The sequence below is a fragment of the Lissotriton helveticus genome, chromosome 3_1, assembly GCF_964261635.1.
Source record: "Lissotriton helveticus chromosome 3_1, aLisHel1.1, whole genome shotgun sequence".
Taxonomy (NCBI): Eukaryota; Metazoa; Chordata; class Amphibia; order Caudata; family Salamandridae; genus Lissotriton; species Lissotriton helveticus.
Window position 1 is genome coordinate 1,900,755,033 of NC_136061.1, and position 21,456 is coordinate 1,900,776,488.

The following is a 21,456-nucleotide window of genomic DNA, read 5'->3' on the forward strand; positions in this document are numbered from 1 at the left end:
ATTTCCACAAAAAGCTAGACCTAATGATCAACAAATTCATATGGCAAGGTAAAAAAGCCAGGATAAGCCTCCGCAAGCTGAGACTGGCGAAAAAACTGGGCGGGCTCAACCTTGCGGATCTAAAAACGTTCCAACTAGCATTCATAGCCAGACAAGGAATACATTGGGTGATACCCGAACAAAAATACACGCCAACCTGGTTAGCCCTAGAGAAAGCCATGCTAAACAACACCGACCCTCTAACACTACTCAGTGCTAACAAACAAGCGCTCAATAACAACCCGATCTTAAAGTTCACGAAACAAGCTCTACTAAAGATAGACCGAAACCTAGAGGTCAGCATCAAAAACTCACAGTGGGAGACACTATGGGAGAACAACAAGATTAAATACAGTGGGAAAACTTTAGACATGAGTATATGGAAAGAGAGAGGGATCCATTACCCAAGGCAACTAGAACATGAAAGTGCGCGACACACCTTCAACAACCTGCAAAGAGAACACAACCTACCAGACATAGAACTCTACAACTTCCTAGCCATTAGAACAGCCCTAACAAAATCAAATCTACATAGACAGACCCCTTCTATCTTCCAGCTCATGGAGAACATAAACAAGACAGGCCACCAAGTCTCACTTCTGTACAAACTGCTCCGACCAACCACGACCAAGCTCAACGATAAGAAAACAGCCTACTGGGAAAGCCAAACAGACTAAACTGTCTCAACAAGAAATACAAACTCTGTAGGCTTCCCCATCAAAGAACATGATATCTCCAGTACTAGCACTAACTAAATTCTGGATACTACACCAAGTCTATTGGATGCCGGCACGCCTGGCATCTGTAGGTCTAAAAGACAATGACATCTGCTGGAACTGAGGAATAGATAAAGGAGACCTAGAACACCTCATCTTCAGCTGCACTAAAGTCACAAAATTCTGGAAACAGGTGCTTGATTTCACCAACAAAACACTAGACAGCATCCTCAAAATGTCATTCGCCACTATAGCTACAGCACATATCTCACAGGAAGTCCCAATCAATCAATCAATCACGGCATTTGTAGAGCGCGCTACTCACCCGGGAGGGTCTCAACGCGCTGGGGGAGAGGGGGATGTTACTGCTCGAACAGCCAGGTCTTGAGCAGCTTCCTGAAGGAGAGATGGTCTTGGGTTCGCCGTAGGTGGGTGGGGAGGTAGTTCCAAGTCTTGGCTGCCATGTAGGAGAAGGATCTTCCTCCGGCGGTGGCTCTGCAGATGCGTGGTACGGTGGCGAGGGCATGGCTGGTCGATCGTAGCTGGCGGGTGGGCGTGTAGAAGGTCATGCGGTCGTTGAGGTACTTGGGGCCCAGGTCGTGGAGAGCCTTGTGTGCGTGGGTGAGGAGTCTGAACGTGATTCTCTTGCTGACGGGGAGCCAGTGCAGGTCTCCGGTGTCTGGTGATGTGGCTGTGTCGGGGGATGTCCAGGATGAGTCGTGCGGAGGCGTTCTGGATGCGTTGGACTCTTTTTTGAAGTTTGGCTGTGGTTCCGGCGTAGAGGGTGTTCCAGTAGTCCAGTCGGCTGGTGACGAGTGCCTGGGTGACGGTCTTGTTATTGTTATTGTTAAGAGACATTTATTAAGCGCGCTGTCACCATGAGTTTCCTGGCGCTACATAGGATCCTGAAGTTAAACAGAAGGAATTTAGTGGCAGTGGAAAAAGAGCAATGTTTTTAAGGATTTCCTGAAAGAAAGGAGGGAACAAGAGGTCTTAAGTGGAAGTGGGAGAGAGTTCCACAGCTTAGGGGCCAGATGAGAAAAACTGCGGCCGCCGGATCTTGTAAGTTTGACGCGGGGAACAACTAGGAGATGAAGGTGGGTGGACCTTAGGGCACGAGAGGGACAGTAAGGAGTGATCAGGGACTTCAGGAAAGCAGGAGATGGACCGGTGAGAGCCTAGAAAACCAGGCAGTGGACCTTAAAAGCTATTCTTTCACTGACTGGTAGCCAGTGAAGTTGATATAATAGAGGTCGGGCCGACTGCCATCTGGAGATTTTGATTGCAAGTCTAGCAGCCTGGTTCTGAACGATCTGTAGCCTGGACAGCAGGGATTTGGGAAGGCCATAATATATCGAGTTCGAGAAGTCCAGACGGGACATCACCAAGGCTATTATGACTTGTAGCAAGGCTTCGGGAGTCAGGAAGTGGGCAACCTTCCGTATCCTGTATAGCTGGAACATACAGGAGGATGTTACTGCACTCACCTGGGCCTTGAGAGTGAGGCCAGAGTCAATAATGACCCCGAGGCTCTTTACACAGTCAGCAGGGGAAGGAGGTGTATCAAGCTCGATGGGCCAGTACTGAGGGCCCCAATAAGAGGCGCTTCTCCCAGGAAGGAGGAGCTCAGTCTTGCCCGGGTTGAACTTTAGTTGATTTTGGTACATCCAGTGCTGGATGTGTGTCATGACCGACTGAAAGTTGGTGACAGTGTCAGGGGAGGTGAGGGGGAAAATAATTTGCAAATCATCCGCGTAGTTAAACACGGTGACATCCCACCTGCCTAAAGAGTGAAGGAGGGGTAAAAGGTACAAATTAAAGAGGAGGGGGGACAAGGAAGAGCCCTGAGGGACCCCGCAGGATGACGAAACGCTGGTGGCGCTGAAAGGACCCAATCTGACTGCCTGAGATCTCCCCTCTAAGAAGGATTTAACCCAGGACAAGGCAGGCCCACGGACTCCGGCGGACTCGACACGGTGGAGTAAGATGTTATGGTCCACCGTGTCGAATGCCGCCGATAAGTCAAGTAGGACTAATGCCTGGGGTAGTCCTCTGTCGGCATTGCTTCTAAGGTTGTCCAGCACGGCAAGAATTACAGCCTCTGTGGAATGGGCTGGTCTGAAGCCGGCCTGGTTGTTAGCCAGGAAGTTGGACTCCTCGATGAATTGCGAGAGGCAAGTAGTGACATGTGCCTCCAAGATTTTGGACAGGAAAGGCAAGAGGGAGATGGGCCGATAGTTAGCGAGAACCGCTGGGTCCGCGCCAGATTTCTTTAGCAGGGGCACCAGTAGGGCCTCCTTGAATGACCTGGGGACTGTACCAAAGTTGAGGGAAGAATTGAGTAAGGGGAGGATACATTGTGGAAGGGTGTGACAGATATCGCGAAGCACAGACGGGGGACAACAGTCCTTCGGGGAACCAGATTTCACACGGATAGACAGCTTGGCAAGGGAGTCCGGATCAAGAGTAGGGAACCGGGACAGAGTAGAGGAATTGATAGGGGGGGATACTGCTGTGACTAGAGGGAGGGAATGGGGAATAGAATTTTTAATTGTGGTGATCTTATCGATAAAAAAAGGAGTTTAAAGCGTTGCATGACTCAGCAGAGGGAGGCAGATTGGGGAGTGTCCTGGCGTCTGATGTTAATTCGCCGAGGACCTTAAAGATCTCTTTGGGTTTGTTGGGGGCTGTTAAAATTCTCTAATAGATGAAAGCAGACTTGGTTGTTATGATGGCTTTTTTATAGACTTTAGACTTTCCGTGCGAACACGTACGCCTCCCTGTCGGCGCTAAGATAGTTGCGCCTCCATCTACGCTCCAGTTGGCGTAGCTCAAGATGTTGTTGTTTCAGGGCAGAATTGTACCATTTATGAGAGTTATTGAGGCGTGTTCGAGGGAAGCAGGACAAAGGTGCAAATAAGTCGCTAGCCGTCGTGAGCCAATGGGAGATGTTAGCATCAAGGATGTTAACATCTGAGATGTCAGTAGTTGGAGGCTGGGTCTCAGCAAGGGAGGAGAGGAAGGCAGATGAATCAAGGGGATTCCATTTCCATTTCCTGGTTTAAGTGGGGATCCATCTGAAGATCTTGCGGAGCATGCGCAGGGTGTTGAAGCACGAAGATGAGACGGCGTTGACTTGTCTGGTCATCGACAGGGAGGAGTCCAGGATGAAGCCCAAGTTGCGTGCGTGGTCCGTTGGCTTGGGAGCGGTGCCCAGGGCCGGGGGCCACCAGGAGTCGTCCCAGGCGGAGGGTGATGATCCCAGGATGAGGACTTCCGTCTTGTCTGAGTTCAGTTTAAGGCGGCTGTTCCTCATCCAGATGGCGACGTCTTTCATCCCTTCGTGTAGGTTGGCTCTGGCGGTGGTGGGGTCGTTGGTGAGGGAGAGGATCAGCTGGGTGGCGTAGGAGATGATGTTGAGGTTGTGTTGTCGCGCGATGGCTGCGAGGGGGCTCATGTAGACGTTGAAGAGGGTTGGACTAAGTGAAGATCCTTGTGGTACTCCGCAGATGACTTCAGTGGCCTCAGAACTGAACGGGGGGAGGCGGACTCTCTGGGTTCTTCCGGCCAGGAACGAGATGATCCACTCCAGTGCTTTCTCTTGGATTAGCAACAAGGGGTGGTGATGGACAGAGTCTCTGAATTAAGCAGAGTACTCTCACCCAGTCAAGAGATCAGGGCTAGATCCAACACCGTTTTTTAGCTCATTGCACCATCCCAGTTTCAGAATCTGGCTGTATGCAAATTAGTCTGTCCCTGGCCCAGTGCATCATGGGAACAGGGCAGACCAGACATTTCTGCTTAATTCAGACACTCTGTTCATCACCACCCCCTTTTCCGAATCGTTTTTGGCCACTATAGGTGTGGCAGGGTATACTCAGACATGAGTCCCTTGCTCACTGCTCCATCAGGATTCAAGCAAGCCGGGCCGACGACGCCTGAAATGGCAGAAACCGGTCCCCGGAAGCTTGTCTCCTTTCTGGTGAAGAATTGGCTTGGTAGTTTGGTCTGCCCTGTTCCCATGATGCACTGGGCCAGGGACAGACTAATTTGCATATAGCCAGGTTCTGAGCTGGGATGGGGCAGTGAGCTAAATAACGGTGATGGATCAAGCCCTGATCTTTGGACTGGGTAAGAGTGGTCTGCTTAATTCAGACACTCTGTTCATCACCACCCCCTTTTCTGAATCGTTCTCTTGGATTAGGACGTCGCTGAGGCGCTTCACTAGGGTGCGGTGGCAGACAGTGTTGAACGCCGCGGAGAGGTCCAGGAGGATGAGGGCCGCTGTTTCTACGTTGTCGATCAGGGTTCTGATGTCGTCGGTGGCTGCGATTAGGGCGGTCTCGGTGCTGTGGTTGGCCCAAAATCCAGACTGCGAGGGGTCGAGGGATCCGTTCGTCTCGAGGAAGGCGGCAAGCTGTCTGTTGACGGTCTTCTCGATGACTTTGGCCGGGAAGGGAAGGAGCGAGATGGGACGGTAGTTCTTGAGGTCGATGGGGTCCGCCGTTGGTTTCTTCAGGAGGGCGGTCAGCTCAGCGTGCTTCCAGATCTCCGGGAAGGTGGCGGTGTGGAAGGAGGAGTTGATGATGTCCCAGAGATGGGGTGCGATGATGGCGTCGGCTTTGTTGAAGACGTGGTGTGGACAGGGGTCGGTTGGTGATCCGGAGTGGATGGAGTTCATCGTGCGGGTAGTGTCTTCGGAGCTGATCGGGGTCCAGTTGCAGAGGGTGGTGGCGGCGAGCGTTGGGTCGGTGGAAGGGTGCGTGGTCTGTGCGTCGAAGCTGGTGTGTATGTCGGCGATCTTGCGGCGGAAGAACGAGGCGAGTGAGTTGCAGAGGTCTTGCGAGGGAGTGATGCCGTTGATTCCGGCGCTGGGGTTGGAGAACTCTTTGATGATGCTGAAGAGTTCCTTGCTGTTGTGGGCGTTGTTGTCCAGTCGTTCTTTGAGTGCCGACTTCTTGGTGGCGAGGATCAGCTGATGGTGTTTGCGGGTGGCGTGCTTGAGGGCGGTCCTGTGGTCTGGTCGAGTCGCCAGGCTCTCTCGAGGGTGCGGCAGTTCTTCTTGGATTCCTGGAGTTCGTCGGTGAACCAGGGGGTTCTCTTGCTGCCGGGTCTGCTGGGAGGGTTCTTCAGTGGTGCGAGGTCATCGGCGCAGGCGGTCAGCCACTTGGTGAGGTTGCTGGCTGCTTCGTTGGGGTCCGTTGTGCTGGTGGGAGTGTTCTGGCTGAGGGAGGCGGTGAGCTGCTCGGCGGTGAACTTGCTCCAGCTCCGGCGGGGAGTCTGTTGCGGGTGGTGGTGGGTCGTAGTTTTTCTGAAGCTGAAGTGGATGCAGCTGTGGTCGGTCCAGTGGAGTCCTGTGGTGTGGCTGAAGGAGATGTGCTTGCTGGATGAGAAGACGGGGTCAAGCGTGTGGCCGGCGTAGTGGGTGGGGGTGTTCACCAGTTGCTTGAGTCAGAGGTTGGCGAGGTTGTCCAGCAGGGCAGTGGTGTTTCTGTCGTTGTTGTTCTCCAGGTGAAAGTTGAGGTCCCCTAGGAGGATGTAGTCGGCGGAGGGAAGGGGGTGCGGGCTGATGAAGTCTGCGATGTCTTCGCTGAATTGTGTGCGTGGTCCCGGGGGTCTGTAGATGACGGTGCCTGGGAGGGTGGTCTTGGGGTCAGTCTTCTGGGGTCCCGACCCTAGAAGACAAAAACCTCCTAGACTTTCTCCTCCCGTCGGAAACAAAAATAATATTAACAAACTGGAAGGACACCTCCAAGACCACCTTCAAGAGCTGGATCAACTGGGTGATCTTCCTAAAAGGAGCAGACATGACCACCCTCAAAAACACGCCAGGCAGACACCACTGCAAAGCAATGTGGTCCAAACTGGATAATCACATGAACACCTTCAAACCACCATAGGCAGAGTTCATCTCCATACCCAAAAGGGGCACTGGGCCCAAGCACTGAGGGTCCGGCTGACCGAAGATTAGAACTATATCACAGGAGAGCTCCACACCAAACAAAACACACATTCTCTGTAAAATAACCAAGGTCAAAACTCATACCATTCATGAAATAGATCTGTTTATTTTCTGTCTAAACCAACTGCCACCACTAGACGCTTTATGTTCCATGTTTTATGTTTGTACTGTACTAGGTCAGCGTCGATATACGGCCAAGAAAGTGTAACTATATGTATGTACTGTGTACCGTGTAAATACCAATAAAAACATTTTTTTTTAAAAGAATCTTTTATTTTGTATATTTTGCCATTTTACATAAAAACCTTGGTTTTCATACGTTTTAACCTGTATATTTGGGGGAACTGCCCATTTCTTTAATAATGTATTGGCAATTTGGGCTGTCCAGGTACTCAAGGCTCCATCCCACACCACAGCATTTTAGTATCTCCTAGGCTCCTGGTTAGGTGGTTATAGAAAATCCTATTCCTGCAGAAGATCAAAAATGGAGTAGAATCTACATGTTCTACTTCCTTCACAATATTATCCCTAGGCTGAATGAAATTTAATTTGTGATTTCTTCTTCAGATTTAGAACGACTGAATTGTAGGAGTGTGCATTTCCATCCAAGTCTAAATCAGGCATTTTGCTGTGCAGCAACAGAACCAAGATGGTTTGACATGCACAATCTATCCTTCATCTATTGTTAAAGATCAGTAAACACCTGGCACCCTCGCTGCTTTCTCATCATTTGCTTGACCATTCACTCCTCTCTGTCACTGTCCTCCTCTACATTTTGCTTTCCACAGTACTCCATTCTATCTCTTGCTCACCCTTTCTCCAATCTTCTGTGCTCCTTCTCCTCGGATTCTATCTTTACTCGCTCCTGATTTTCTCTCCTCTTTCCCCTTCAACATTTCGGCTATATTTCACCCTCCTCCTGTCTCACTATCTTTTTGTCTCTGTCTGGCATGCCATATCTTCCTCTTTCCTCGCATAAGGCTCTCCTCTACTTTCATCCCAGAAAGCACAGCGGCTCCAGGGTCACTAAAGGAAATGATATGTTGAGATATCCGATTTACGATTTCAAAGCTTTATTCGAGCAATATACTCATAGAAGCACAACATACATTTAAAAAATACAGGACATTAAAATTGACCCATTTATACATTCAATAATAAAAAACGTTGTGCCAGCTTTGACAAATAAGGAAAAAAGACGGTTAAAATACACATTTACACAAAAATCAATGTACATTAAAAGAGATAGCCCTCCGTCTGATAGACCAAGCCCACCCGAGGTATTTTGCTGTTCCCAGAACAATTGGCAAATCAGAAGAGGTACAAATAATTCTTAACGCCTCAACACCACTAGATGTCCCTAAGTTCCTACAAATGGGTACTAGCCATACTCTTCGAGGGGTTGCATATGCCTTGCAGAGAAATAAAAAATTGCCTATGCTTTCCTTGGCTGCACCACACACCGGGCAGCACGAGGTGGTCGTGCTCCTGCACCTGCCCGTCAGAGATCTCAGGGGGAGAGAACCAGCTCTTAACTGGAACATTAGCTTCCTGTCTCCTGGGACGGTGATACTGTCCCAGTATAATTCTAACAGTGGACACTGTTTAATTTCCAAGAAGCGCCCCCCCATCGTGTCAGATCTCGTTCTGCTCCTGAGTCTACCGTCAATCCTACCCCAATATAAACTTTTGATGGTATTTTTACTGGGAAAAACTTCCCCAGAGGGATTGTTCCAGAGATTGGAAAGGCCGAGGTCGCCTAAAGCAGCCCTAAGGTGTTTGAGCCATACTATCTTATGAAAAACATCCGCTTTAATTATAGCAAGAAACCCATCGGCATAGTGCCGTATCTCTGGGGTGGTCCAGAGGCGTCGCCAATAAAGGATTGGGCGCAATCTTACTCGGTCACTGACTGATCTTCTTCCAAGATCAAGACCAAGCGGGATTAGTGGGGTGCTCTGGGGGAGTCCCGTTATACCCCTAATAAACCTGTTCTCTGATATCTGCAAGGGGAGAACCTTGTCGAAACCCCATAATTCCGCCCCATACAGGGCAGACCCAATGGCCTTTGCGTCGTAAACTGCCAAGACTGGTTTAATAGGTTTAGATTTTGATTTTTTGTGTTCAACCCTTAATGCTCCCGCGATCTGTTGGTGTTTCAGGACCGCCTTTTCTATATGGTAAGACCACGTTAAATTATTGGTGATCTGGACCCCAAGGTAAGTAAATACACTAACTACCTCCAACTCGCTGTTATTCAAAAGTATTTTTGGGCGGGTTCTACGCTTAGGCGAGAAAGTCATCAGCTTGGTCTTGCCCACATTTACTTCCAAGCCGTGTTCTCCGCAAAAGCGGTCGAAGATATGTAAGGCGCGCTGCAGGCCACCCTGTGTTTTGGACAAAATCAATGTGTCGTCGGCGAACATCAGGATCGGGACCCTGAGGCCCGCCAACGAGGGTGCATCGACACAGGCATCCAACAACCGAGCTACAATTCCGTTAATAAATAACGAAAAGAGCAAGGGTGCCATTGCGCATCCCTGGCGAACACCACGTTCAACGGGGAAGTCGGCGGAAGATTCACCGTTCGTGCCCCATTGGACCCTGGCAAAATTAGCCTCGTGCAGCCTCATAATCAGAGTGAGTAACTCGGCCGGGAGGCCAATTTCACTCAGGACTGCCCAAAGTTTTCCTCTTGGGACCAGGTCGAAGGCAGCCCGCAAGTCGACAAAAGCGACATACAGGCTACCCTCGCCAAGCACCACCGTTCCCCATTGGAGTAAAGCAAACCGGAATACCTGGTTTACCGTACTTGTGGCCCGCCTAAAACCTGCCTGGTAAGGGGATAATGCACTATTCTCTTCAACCCAATCCATTAGCTTGTTTACCACCATTCTCCCCACCACTTTTTGAATGGTGGCAATCAAGCTTATCGGCCTATAGTTAGCCGGGAGGGACCTATCCCCTTTTTATATATGGGTATAATGATCGCCCCCTTCCATACTTCCGGGACTTCAGCCCCTTTGGCAATAGAATTTCCCAGTAGGGAAACATACCTGGCCCACCGACCCGTGTCATTTTTAAAAACGTCAGAGGGTATCCCGTCAAGACCCGGGCCCTTCCCCCTTGGGCAGCACATATTGCAGCTTCTGATTCTTTAAAAGAAAATAAATTCCCAATTGCAAATACAACTGAAATCGTTTTCACAAACCCAGCCTCCTTGGACTCTGCATATTGGGGTTTAAAGTATTCTACCCAGGCACCCTCAGCAACATTATTATCGGGTTTATTCGGAGTGCCACCTCTTCCCCACTTTAATAATCTCCAGAACAACCTGGAGTCCTTGGCCCCTGACGCTTCCTTCAATTCTACCCAATACTCCTCATCCCATGTTTTTTTCGCTAGTAATATACTAGCCTTGTAGTGCTTCCTGGCCTTACTAGTGGCTTCCCTGTCCTTGTTCCTAATAGCGCTACTTAAGGCTAACCTGGCTTCCCTACACTGGTGGTTGAACCAACTAGCTGGCTTAGGTGATTGTTTCCTGTTTGACTTACGTGCTCTCATAAAATGTGGTCTTATAAGGGTAAAGAGCTTGTTGTGTATATCCGTTATTTCCCTAGACCCTGGGTTAACGGAATTTTCAGATTCCATTGCAGCAATTGCAGCATCCAACTCGGAACTTATAAAGTCCATTGAATCTGCATTCGCCAAAACACTTGGCCAATTGAGTCTACGCATATCGTTGGTCATTATGGGCATTAGATCGTCATTCAATTGCTGGCTACCAGGCGTGATTGACCACCAAATGTGGGTCACACAGAGGGGATTGTGATCGTTTTCCAATCTACCCTCAACTTTCATATCCCATACCCACTGCCATAGACTAAGGCTGCAAATGACATAGTCTATCCTACTATGGTTAAGACCATTGTCAAAGGTACAAGCACCTTCCCTATCACCTTTCGTTCTCCCGTTGAGAGCTCTCAACCCATGTTCCAGGCAGATAGCATTCATTAACAGGATATCTTTCGTCCATCGTTTGACAGGAGCCAAGGATAGGGTCGGGACACCCCATTGCGTGTCCTCATCCTGCCCCAGTGGATCATCCATTCTATCGAGTGGCTCGAAAGTCCTATTCAGGTCACCAGCTACTATAATTTTGTTCCCCAAGGACTGCGATTCTAGGAAGGTGGACAGGGCCTCTAGGATGGGGGAGCTTCCTAAGTTGGTACCCCTAACATAGATATTATAAATATCTATCACTCCCCCCTTTTCTAAAGCTAATCTTAACAATTGTATAGCCCTACAGCCCAAATCGACCATTTTTGCTTCACTTTGTGAGCTTTGTTTCACCCAAATTGTGATGCCACCCATTGGTCGACCCCTAGCACCTTTACTTGCCGGGATTGAGAAGTTTAAATAGCCATGGAGGAAAATAGGATCACATGCACATGTCTCCTGGAATAGACAGACTTCAAACCCATTAACAAAATCTATCCAATCCTGGGACATCAACTTGCCGGGCAGCCCAGCAATATTCCACGAAAAGAACTTCCCTATACATGGGCTGTCCCTGGGCACTGGTCCTACAGGGGACCCCATTGTGGGATTTTTCAGAGTTGTATCTATTCCCCTCCTGTGCCATGTAATGTCTGCATTATTATGCTCAAACCCCTGATTATTTAGGGTGCTTAAAGTCGTTGAGTCCTCACCCCCAGATATTTGGTTAAATTCCTCGCATAGATTATCTGAAGTCCCAGACTCCAAACCAGTACTCATTCCGTTTGGTTCCACATTTTGGTCCTTAACAAGCTTGACAAGATTACCACATTGGTTCCGGCTATTCGTGCCCTCTACTTTGTTCGTGCAATTATCAAACATCTGTCAATACCCCCACCTCGTCTCCCTCAATGATTCAAAGCAATTGGTATTTGTGCCACCATAGTAGCTATTCGATGGAAATGGTACAGTGAAGGGGGCAAACCCTAGAAGCGGGACACTGGTTAGGGATCTTGGGTACATTGTCATAACGGATTCAACACCCCCTGGTCTCGGGTAAAAGAAAGTAAGGTCTACAATACCAATTCCCCCACAGCTAGTACCCCCATCATGTTTCGTTATCAAGTTTACCACCCTAGGATCTTGAAAATTGACAACTATACAATCACCGCCCAGGTTCTTAGAAATACAACCTATCCACTCCGTCCTTCGTACTCCAATAATCAATCCATCAACTTCCCCGGGCAATGGTCTGTTTACCCTTAACCAATGCATTACCTTATTTTTTAACATTTGGAAGGATTCCTTTTGCCCGGCCTATAGCGGTGGCACATTTATAAGGACAGCCACGTAGGGAAAAGAATCTGGAGTAAGATTCATGGGAGGTATCCTGCGTGGCACCCTCGCCAGTGATGGTTTAAGCAAGCTATTGGGAGGGACAACAAATCCGGATGAAGGGATGTCATGTGGTGGATGGGAGCTATTCGATAGAGTGTTTTTATTCCCAGAGTTGGTTCTACTACTGCTGGCTGTGGTGCTATTACAGGGTATTAGGTTATTCGATGAGGCTTGAGGGGCATTGGGTGGAGGGCTAACACTGCTAGAACAATCTTTTGTACCCGTAACAACTATGACAGGGAGCTTAACTTCTTTAGCGATCTTACCGCTTGGGTTGTTCGCTAGCTCCAAATTGTTCTTTTTCGTTTTTCCTTTTTCCTGAGGCCTACTTGGAATACCCTCCACAGGTAAAAGGGATACAACAGCCGATACACCTTTCCCCTGCCCCCCAGGTTGGTGACAGTTACTACTCCCCCCTATCCTTGGGTGGGACTTGATTAATGATTTCGTAGCGAAAAAATTGTCTAAGGTTACCTGCTCAAAGTGGTCTAGCCTATCCGCTAGTTTTTTGACTTGTTCCTCTAGTGGAGACAAAAGAGACCTCATTAACTTCTCCAACTCGAGTAACAGGTTAGGGGTGGCGTGTAGAGACTCAACCACTCCCAGTTCTGGGGGATCGTTGGTCTTAGAGCTGGGACTGACTGGCACACTACCCTCCTCAAGAGGCAGGAGGGGAGCTGCAGGTGGAAGCTCTGGCAATCCCATAACTAATGGGTAGATGGTATTCGAACCAGAACTAGCGCCTCAAAAGTAGCCCCCCTCCTCACATGTCATTTCCCCGTTGGGGCCAGCCCCGATAGATTCCTGGGGAGAGCGGGAACATGCTGTGACTTTCCTTAATTTTTTCGGCGGTTTGGGCAGATAGCACTTCTTTGGAGCAGGACATCTCTTCCTTTTGGAGCCTAACTTTGCTCTTGCTATTTGGTTTAACACCCTCCGTTGGGCCGGGTTCGACTGCCCTTTTAGTGGATCAATAGATAAAGGAGGTGTACTTACAAGAAGAGAGCAAATATCAGAGTCCACATGCGAATCAGTCAACAACTCCATCGTAGGGGCAGAATTAGGGATGACCTGGGGGGAACCAATGCCGGGAAAACCTGCGGTTGTCTTTTTTCCATTGGTATTTTAAGAAGTTCAATAGACAACCTACGCTCAGCGCGTCTCTCCGCCAATGCAATCTCTTTGTCGATGTCATTGGCTACCCGACAAAAATATTTGTCCAAAGGGCCCGGGGTTACTGGCCCCACCTCAGCCGTAAAAGGGATACCGGTGGTGGCAATTGCAGTTGATGTCATATTTGATGACCTAAGTGTTTAATGAAAGTGCTATGTTGTACAAGTAACAATACCTACGATCTATGTAGACACAAACACAAAACAAAAAAAGGAAACCTAAATGTCACGATTACAAGATGTCAGAGGGGGGGCCCGACCCGGCCTCCTTCGGCCCCTGACGGCCACAGACGGTCCCGCCCTTGTCCCGGGCTTCTCCCGGGACGCTCCCGCGCAGCGGGGAAAGCAGCTCCAATTATAGGAGGGAGGTGTTCGGGGGGCGGGGCAAACAGGGAGAGCGTCCAGGTGCAGGTGATGGCAGCGCAGGGGCTCCTGGGCAATGGAGTCCCTGTCCCTCTCCTGGCGCTCGCAGTCCTGTTAGTCCGCTCTCAGCCCAGGTCTCTGGTCCAAAGTTCGAAGCCCCAACAAAACGAAGCGCCCAGACAGACGGGCGATGCGGGACCCGCGCAGCGGGTTCCGCGAGGTTCCTCGGTGGCAGAAGCAGTCAGAAGCAGAGGCAGAAGCGGCAAACAAAAGGCTCTCCCACTTCCAAACGGTAATGCGTCTCCATGACAATGCGATATCCATGACAATGCACTAAAATGCAAACTCTACTTGAGGGATGCAATGGAAGCCGTGGAGGCGCCAAACATTGCATTCATTATTTTAAACCCGAAGCTCTCTGTAAAATTGCTGTTAAATACGGCGAGGATACAATCGAGGGCCATGGACATTCAAGAACTGTACCGGAAAGCTCACGCCAGTTTATGTGACTCACTGTATCAAGAGCCAGGAAGAGCCATGTATTTAGCCTACCACATGAAATTGTCAGTCAAGAAAGAGCTGCTGAGATTAGATGTGGCTTCGTTTCTCTAAAAGATTACAAATGTGGAAGAATATCAGGGTCTACTGAGCAGCAGTGCCGTATATGTAATTTTAAGACAGAAAGTCTTACCCACATATCATGTGTTTGCCCAATTTTGAAAAATCTAAGCTCCTTCTGGCTGAAACACCTGTTTTGTAAATTTGGCATAAGATAATGCCACACATCTATAATCATATGTCTGAGAGGTGTGAGCTCTCAGTTTATTTATTTATTTTATTTTGAAAGTTTTATATAGCGCGAACAAGATCTTTGCAGATATCAGAGCGCTTTACAAAGCCGGTAATACCAACAAGAGAGTGAAATTAAACATAATAAGTGGGATGGGTAGGTATGTGAGGGAGCAAAGTAGTACATCGCATCAATAATATAAATATTACAGTTAAATGTGTGCATAGATAGTCAGTAGCGTCAATAATACATTTGAAATACATAGACATAGAGTTCGAACAGAATACTACAGATCGGTGTAGTCTTTCCAGTTCCAAGCTAATAGGTCAAGTGTATTTGGCCATAAAAATAGCTTTTACTTCTTTCTTAAAATTGTGATGGAGGAGATGAGCCTGATTTCAGGAGGGAGTGAGTTTCAGATCCTGGGTGCCATTCCTGAGAAAGAGCGTTTATAAATTAAGCTAAATCTGTGAAATTCCTTAAAGAAGCAAAAAAAATACGGACTTCAGTGCCAGCAAACTCTTAATCATTAGTGCTATTAAGATTTGTATTTGTTTGACATTTTACATGAGGTGCTCTGAATTTTCTGTATGCATCTTATACCTATGAATCAATGCATTTATCCAGGGTTTGAATACCGGTTCCATTCTGTGATCAAGACTGGCACTTACATACAGTATTTTAATACATCAGGTGTTGTGGAACCGTGATAATGGAGTATTATCGCCGAGATCCCGTTACTAGGGCTTTTAACAAGGTTATAGAAGCCAGGGAACATGTGATGTTGCACGTGCTGGATTTGTTTACTGAACCCTAGTCGAAATGTAATATTTTTAGCAGGTCGATGGCTTTACTATTTTAATTTTTTTGTAGGAAATGTGCTGCTGTGATCTGACATAATCGCATTGAGGTTGCTCGCTGGCTGGTTTGTCGTACTTAGCAACAGTAACTGTCTCAGAAGTTACTGTAAAGATTCTTGGGGCAGTCCTCCTCTTTCATAAACTTAAGACTTGTTTTTTTCTGGATCATTTTTGTATGTTATTACTATTGCACCTTGCACTTTAGGGAAACCAGTCCCTAACAGAGTGGCATGCTGTTTTATTTATGCAATGATCACGCTATGCATTTTATCTTTACTGTGGTTTTTATATTGCAATGGCTTGTAATAACTTGAAACAATAAAAATTATATCTAGCTATCCTTTCTCATCGCATAAACAAACCGCTCTTCTCTTTCTGTCCTAGAATGGGATAACATCCCCATTGTAACTACAACTCTCTCTTCATAAGGCCAGTCGTTCCGCGAGAGAGGTTGGTTGAAAGAATCACGCAAGGAACTAAAAACAAATAGTGCGAGGAGCCTTCCCTCTCGCAAGGAGAACAACCCGCCCAATCGGCAAAGGGCAGGATGCAGCTTACGTACGTTACCCTGACAATCTGAACACCTGACCTCTTCCTGCATGCTCTCACAGCGGCAGCAGAAACGTAATGCTACGGAGTACTGCCAAATACTGCAGTGTGACTCGCCTACGTTAGCAACACCACTCAAGAGCGAAACTCGTCCCCGCTCCCCAAGTCACCCCTTAAAGTCTCACCAGAATGGAAGCCTGCTGCGCACCGGCTACCGCGAGCGTCCTAGTATCACCCGCCCGGTGAGTCTTTCCGCTCAGGCTTCGTAGCGAGGCTGAGTGCCAGTGCCACTGCCTCTGCCCCTCCCCCACAGCAAGCAGACACGTGACTGCTGCAAAAGTGGGTGAAAGGTCGCTCTCTGCAGATGGCTACTCTGCGAGCCGGTAGTCAGCATGGGTGAGATGACAGCAAGGGAGCGATAGCGGGCAATCAGTAGATGACAGGCTAAAATCTCACTGCCCTGGAACAGGTTTGCTTGAGCTGAATGGTCGTTCTCTCAAGAGGACTGTCCAGAATGCAATCACAATAAGCCAAAAATATGTATTTTTGTGATTAGACGTCAAAGAGGTGCACAACGTATTTCCTGGGTAAGAAGAGAAAGTGTGCATTGGCAATAGCACTCTACGGGCCATTCCTACCACCCTTTATCAAAAGATTTCACTTTGAAGGAAGGTGCGGTCCGAGTGACCATCAAATGGTCTCCGAGGAACAGCATCGCCGAGTTTGCATCATGTTTTGATCTCTGATTTTCTGTTCCTTGCGATATTTGATGTAATTAACTTAAAATCAGTTTGCCATCCATACCCCCAAGAAGTCTTTGGAGTAAACGGAGTGCTCTGGATGACCAGACCTTAATTGTCATCAAACTGAAAACCATCATGTGCCCACAAACTCGTTTTTTAAAAATAAAGAATACATAATATGGGCATTTTTTAAAGGTCGCGTGTATGCCTTTTTTTCACAGATTCGGTCGGAGTAACCTCTAATTCTGTTGATGCAACCTTGAAACAGAAATGGCAACAGATCTGGTTAATGTTTACCCTTAAATGACTCTTCTTGCTCCCCAGACTCACGGGTGTCGCCTTCCCAGACACGAGTGTAATTTAGCATTGCTGAGGCGCACGAGTCCTTGAGTGGTCGAGCCTGGCTTTAGGGCACGCAAAGGTCAGAGGGCAGCACCCAGAGCCGCTTCCATGCACGCCAAGGACTCGTGTGTCACCGGCAAACGAAGGGGCCAGAAACGGTCATACTCTTGCTTCTCAGGGAATCCAGCCAAAATAAGTGTGGAAAATAGTCAATATGCTATATGATATTGCCCAAATACTGCCCAGCATTGTGCACAGAAAACGCAAAAAGATGATCCATGTATATACCTTCTAGTCTAGTGGAAGGCCAGTGCCGGCCTTTTAAATAGATAGTACTTTTTCAGAGTGAGACTCTTAAAAAGAGTTTCAGGGGTAATGTTTATTTTACGTAATACTGTAAAGAACGCTACTAGAGAGTCTAACTGGAACAACGTGGATGCTCACAGCATTTCTGCGTGCCCTTCAGCTGTTTACTGTCTTTCCTAGAGGCTGCCGTGCATGCATGCTCCACGAGTGTGCCAGCCCCAGAGGCAGTTTCTGACAGCGGGCGCATGGGGGCTAAGTATACCTATATTCAGAGACTAGAAGCCAGAATGTTCGGTATAAGCACTATACATAAAACAAGTCATATGAACGCCTAATCACTGAAAGAAAATGCGCTCACCCAAGCAGTCTTTCTTCCTTCCTGGCAGGCTTGTGTTAGAGTCGGGTACATCTACCGCGAGCTCATAGGCAAAGGAGGCTGCCTTTCCTGTGACCCCACCCACGTCCAGTTCAGCCCTCCTCCCTTCACGTTTGTCTTTGGCTGCCGCGGCCCAGCCTCCATTTTTGGAGCCACACACCCTCAATTCTCCAGCCACACCCACAGCTCTGCCCCCTCCGACACCGCCTTCTTCTTTTCAGTTCGGCCTCCAGCCTTGCCTCATAATCTGAGTACTCGCTTTTTCATTCTCTCAGTCCCGCCCTCTTTAGTGTTGTGCGCCCCTCCCCTACTATTTCTCCTCCCTCTCTTCTTCCCGCAACCCTGCCTCTGGCAACAGTAGCAGGTTGCTCTTTGTTCCTGAGATGAACGGGCAAACACACACATTCTCCAGATTTGAGAGTCAGTGAAGCTAGAGCAGTTTGTAAGCGAACGATACACTGCCCGGGTCTAAAGGTGAAGGGTTTACTAGGAGGGGTCAGCAGAGAGCAGGGCAGCTCCAGGAGAACCAGAAAGGCATTATTGCCGAGCAGGGCCGGTTTGTATGGTGGAACGGGTCAGTCTGGTCCAGGGCAGGTATGGGGGGTCCAATGGATGAGTGCGAACCGGAAAGTGTTCGTTTGTTTGGTAAAACAGGTCAGAGCACTGCACACGAGTGAGTGGCAGTGCCCCAATGCCGCAGCTCGTGAGACTTTGGAAGGTAATTCAGCCCGTTTTGATCCGCCTCTTGTAAGCTCTTCTAACACGCTTTATGTTTGAACTTGGCATAGAAGCCTCAACTTTCCCCTTAAAGAATTGTTAGTTCCCTGATACTTTAAGGAGCGTGGTCGATATAATTAAGGCCGTGGCTTAAAAAAACAATTACGTTAAAAATCTGTGCTTTTGGTTACCATAGTGTGCTGCCCCAGTGGTATTTTGCTGTTTCTGTCGCATCCAGACATATAATACAACAAGTAACATTACACCTACAAAAGGCCAGGACTATAGGATTTGTCAATGGTCATTAGTTGCATAAGATAAATAAGCAACAACTATGGCTTTGTTGTATATAATATTAAAATGCCTCTGTTCTGAAATGATGAGACTGTACTATAACAAGTCTTTTTGTAGTTGCATCAAAGGCTGTGAAGGGTGCTGCAGAATGAATATGTATTTTTTTCATCCTGAGGATGAGGGCAAAATCTGAGACCCGTCTCAGCTCCTGCTTTTTAGAACTGCTGGTGCTGAGGACTGACAGGACCCGGCCCACTTAAAGCCTTGATTGCATAACTTTTGACAAAACATTGTTGTAAACGTTTGGGGTGTGTGATGTTCATCTGTCCTGGGCCCACACAATATGTGAGCAGCTCAAAGTGTCTGTGACCACGTCCAAAAGGATGTCAGCAAAACGAAAGTGAGCACATTGGAAACATATTCCACTAGTCACTATCTTTATACTGCTCAGAAAGATTGCAAGGGCAAGATTAGTTTTGTCGTATTTTCTAGGAGGAAATTCCAATCAGACCATAGTTCATTTTGTAGCGTGTTTATGAAAGTGTTGTCACTCTATATGTGAGAGTGAATTTAAAGAACAAAACTGACAGCCAACACATGTTTCACCCCTTACACGGCCATCCGGCCCGGGGCTTCTTCAGGGCGTATATTCAGTTATGATGGAAATAGATCATCTCGATGCTTGAGGTCCTATCGGGTACTCTAATTAACAGGCGTGAATGCCGTGGTAGAAGTGTCTCCTTATTCCGGTCTGGAGCCTGTGCAGGTCCAGAGACCAAGGGTTCAAATGTTAAGTTCTTCAACCAGGCACTCTACTTCAAGTGTGTAGAGATGAGGCGGACTTCCGTCCCAAACCAATTTGCACTGCAATAAAGCGCCTCTATGGCTTGTTTATTCCATCATTTAATCCTTCTTTTCAAATTACTCCAAAATTCCACTACTATTTTTTCAATTGTTTATCCAATTCTCTACATGCAGGGTTCATATGACGTTTTACCATTTTTCTCATGTAAAAACTGTGCCCATCCAAGCCTCTTGTTTAAACACGACAAATGCCAAGGTTCGTTGCAAGCAGTGTTTATTTCTAGCCCAATGCATTTCGGGCGGGATACGCCCTTCGTCAGGGGACACTGTAAAGTAGTAATAAAAACATAGCTGTGTTACATAGCTGACTGTAGTAGTTAAATTCATGAAATACAATGTGGTATTTAAATACATTCTGTGTTTAAAAAAGTTCATTCTGAGTATACTGCTAATGCATGTATATTCGTGGAACATGAATAATTTCGTGGAGACATAATTCACTATTCTCGTGATACACCATAACTTGCACTTGACAGATTACTTACATAATAATGAATGTGACCTCTATTTAACCTCACGTTCATGTGCCTTTACTAAAGCGTGCAATTCACCAAACATCTTTGCAGACCCCACAGTAAAAACTCCTGCTCACTCTCTGTACCCCATCATTTGAATCTAATTAGTCTTCTGCACCTCTCACCCTTGGATACGTAACTATCGTGTGTAACCTCCCTTAAATCTAAGACATTTTCTCGGTGTGCATATTGCTCTATCCCCTCAGTAATCTGTTTCCTCAATCTCCATGTATAAACTCCATTCAATCACCCCTACATATTCCCTTCTACTGCGAAAACATCCCTTAGACCAACAGTCACTCCCATACCTGCTGCAGAAGTTACAGATGGTAATTGGTAGCACTTACAGGCTCCCAGAGATCAGAGGAGGGACTGGGGTGAAGCAGTTCACCTTCAGTGATAATAAGAGGGGTTCCCATCACCCTGTTGATGTGCTGCAAGTTTCTTCACCCTGAGCAGCTGTCTGCAATCTCCTTGTGTTCCAAAACACGTACCTCCTCCACAAGCCTCACAGACCACTCTTTCTCTTTCTCTGCTGGATGTCTCCTGGGGAGCTGAAGCCCAGCTTCTTCTGTGAGACTATCAAATTCCTTTTAATGGCAATCTGCTACAGAGACACCTTCTTACGTTGAACCCAGTTCCCAGGTCTGTAAGAATGGCAATCCATCCCTTCCAGGATTCTACTCCTGGATCTCAGCTTCTTCAACAACACTTTGTGGATGCCTTGTCAGAAAAGGACAGCCTTGAACAACCAAACGGCTAATGAAGCCAGACTTTATCGTTCCCTGATTGTCAGGCTAATCCAATCAGGGGGTCTGCTACTTTTGCATTCTGGGTGTCAGTGATGAAGTATCAAGTAAGGAAAGTCTGTAGCCAGAAATACTTCATGTACTGTGTTTATTATCCACAGCTCCAACAGTCTCAAATGAACTGTCTAACAAAGAATCTCTAAGCTGCAAACCCACATTGGACATTCTACATTCTGGTGATGTAATGCTGGAATGTAGTAAACATGAGATCACCACAATATCTCCCTTCTTTTACAATGAATAAAACAAAACAAATAGCCGTAGAAAAATGTTACATAAACATATCAATTAAATTAATTACACAACAATGTCCATAAGTAAACATAACAAAATTTCAATCACGAAACCTCAATGGTTTAACAATGTTCTGTCTACTACTCCTTCGTTCAGATACAGGATGGAAAGAACGCCTGGACTCAGAAACATCAATGTCAAAAGAGGAAGATGAAGAGGGAACAACACGAGGATGCAAAGACAAATTAAATGGAACAGAAGGATCACGAGAAGGAGCATCATGAATATGTACCTTCACCACTCTTCCCTTATTCCACGATGCATTACCTGCTAGTTCTCACTGCATTCCTGGTAACAACCTCAATTCTGACAGGAGATTTGATTTTCGACATTCCTTTGGGAACATGA

At 47.4% G+C, this 21,456-nt stretch overlaps 1 protein-coding gene across 5 annotated transcripts in view; it reads right to left on the bottom strand.

The window, feature by feature from the left end:
• Positions 1–17,707, bottom strand: part of CPT1A (carnitine palmitoyltransferase 1A) — a 429,645-nt gene extending 411,938 nt beyond the window's left edge. The window contains exon 1 of one of the 5 annotated variants that reach the window (XR_013608860.1): positions 17,598–17,686. The gene's annotated coding sequence lies outside the window, so the exon portion shown is untranslated. Of the gene's footprint in view, positions 1–16,033; positions 16,167–17,597 lie in introns of those variants that run through there. The other 4 variants (XM_078682885.1, XM_078682883.1, XM_078682886.1 and 1 more) reach the window with 4 other exon arrangements.
• Positions 17,708–21,456: the final 3,749 nt, after the last annotated feature.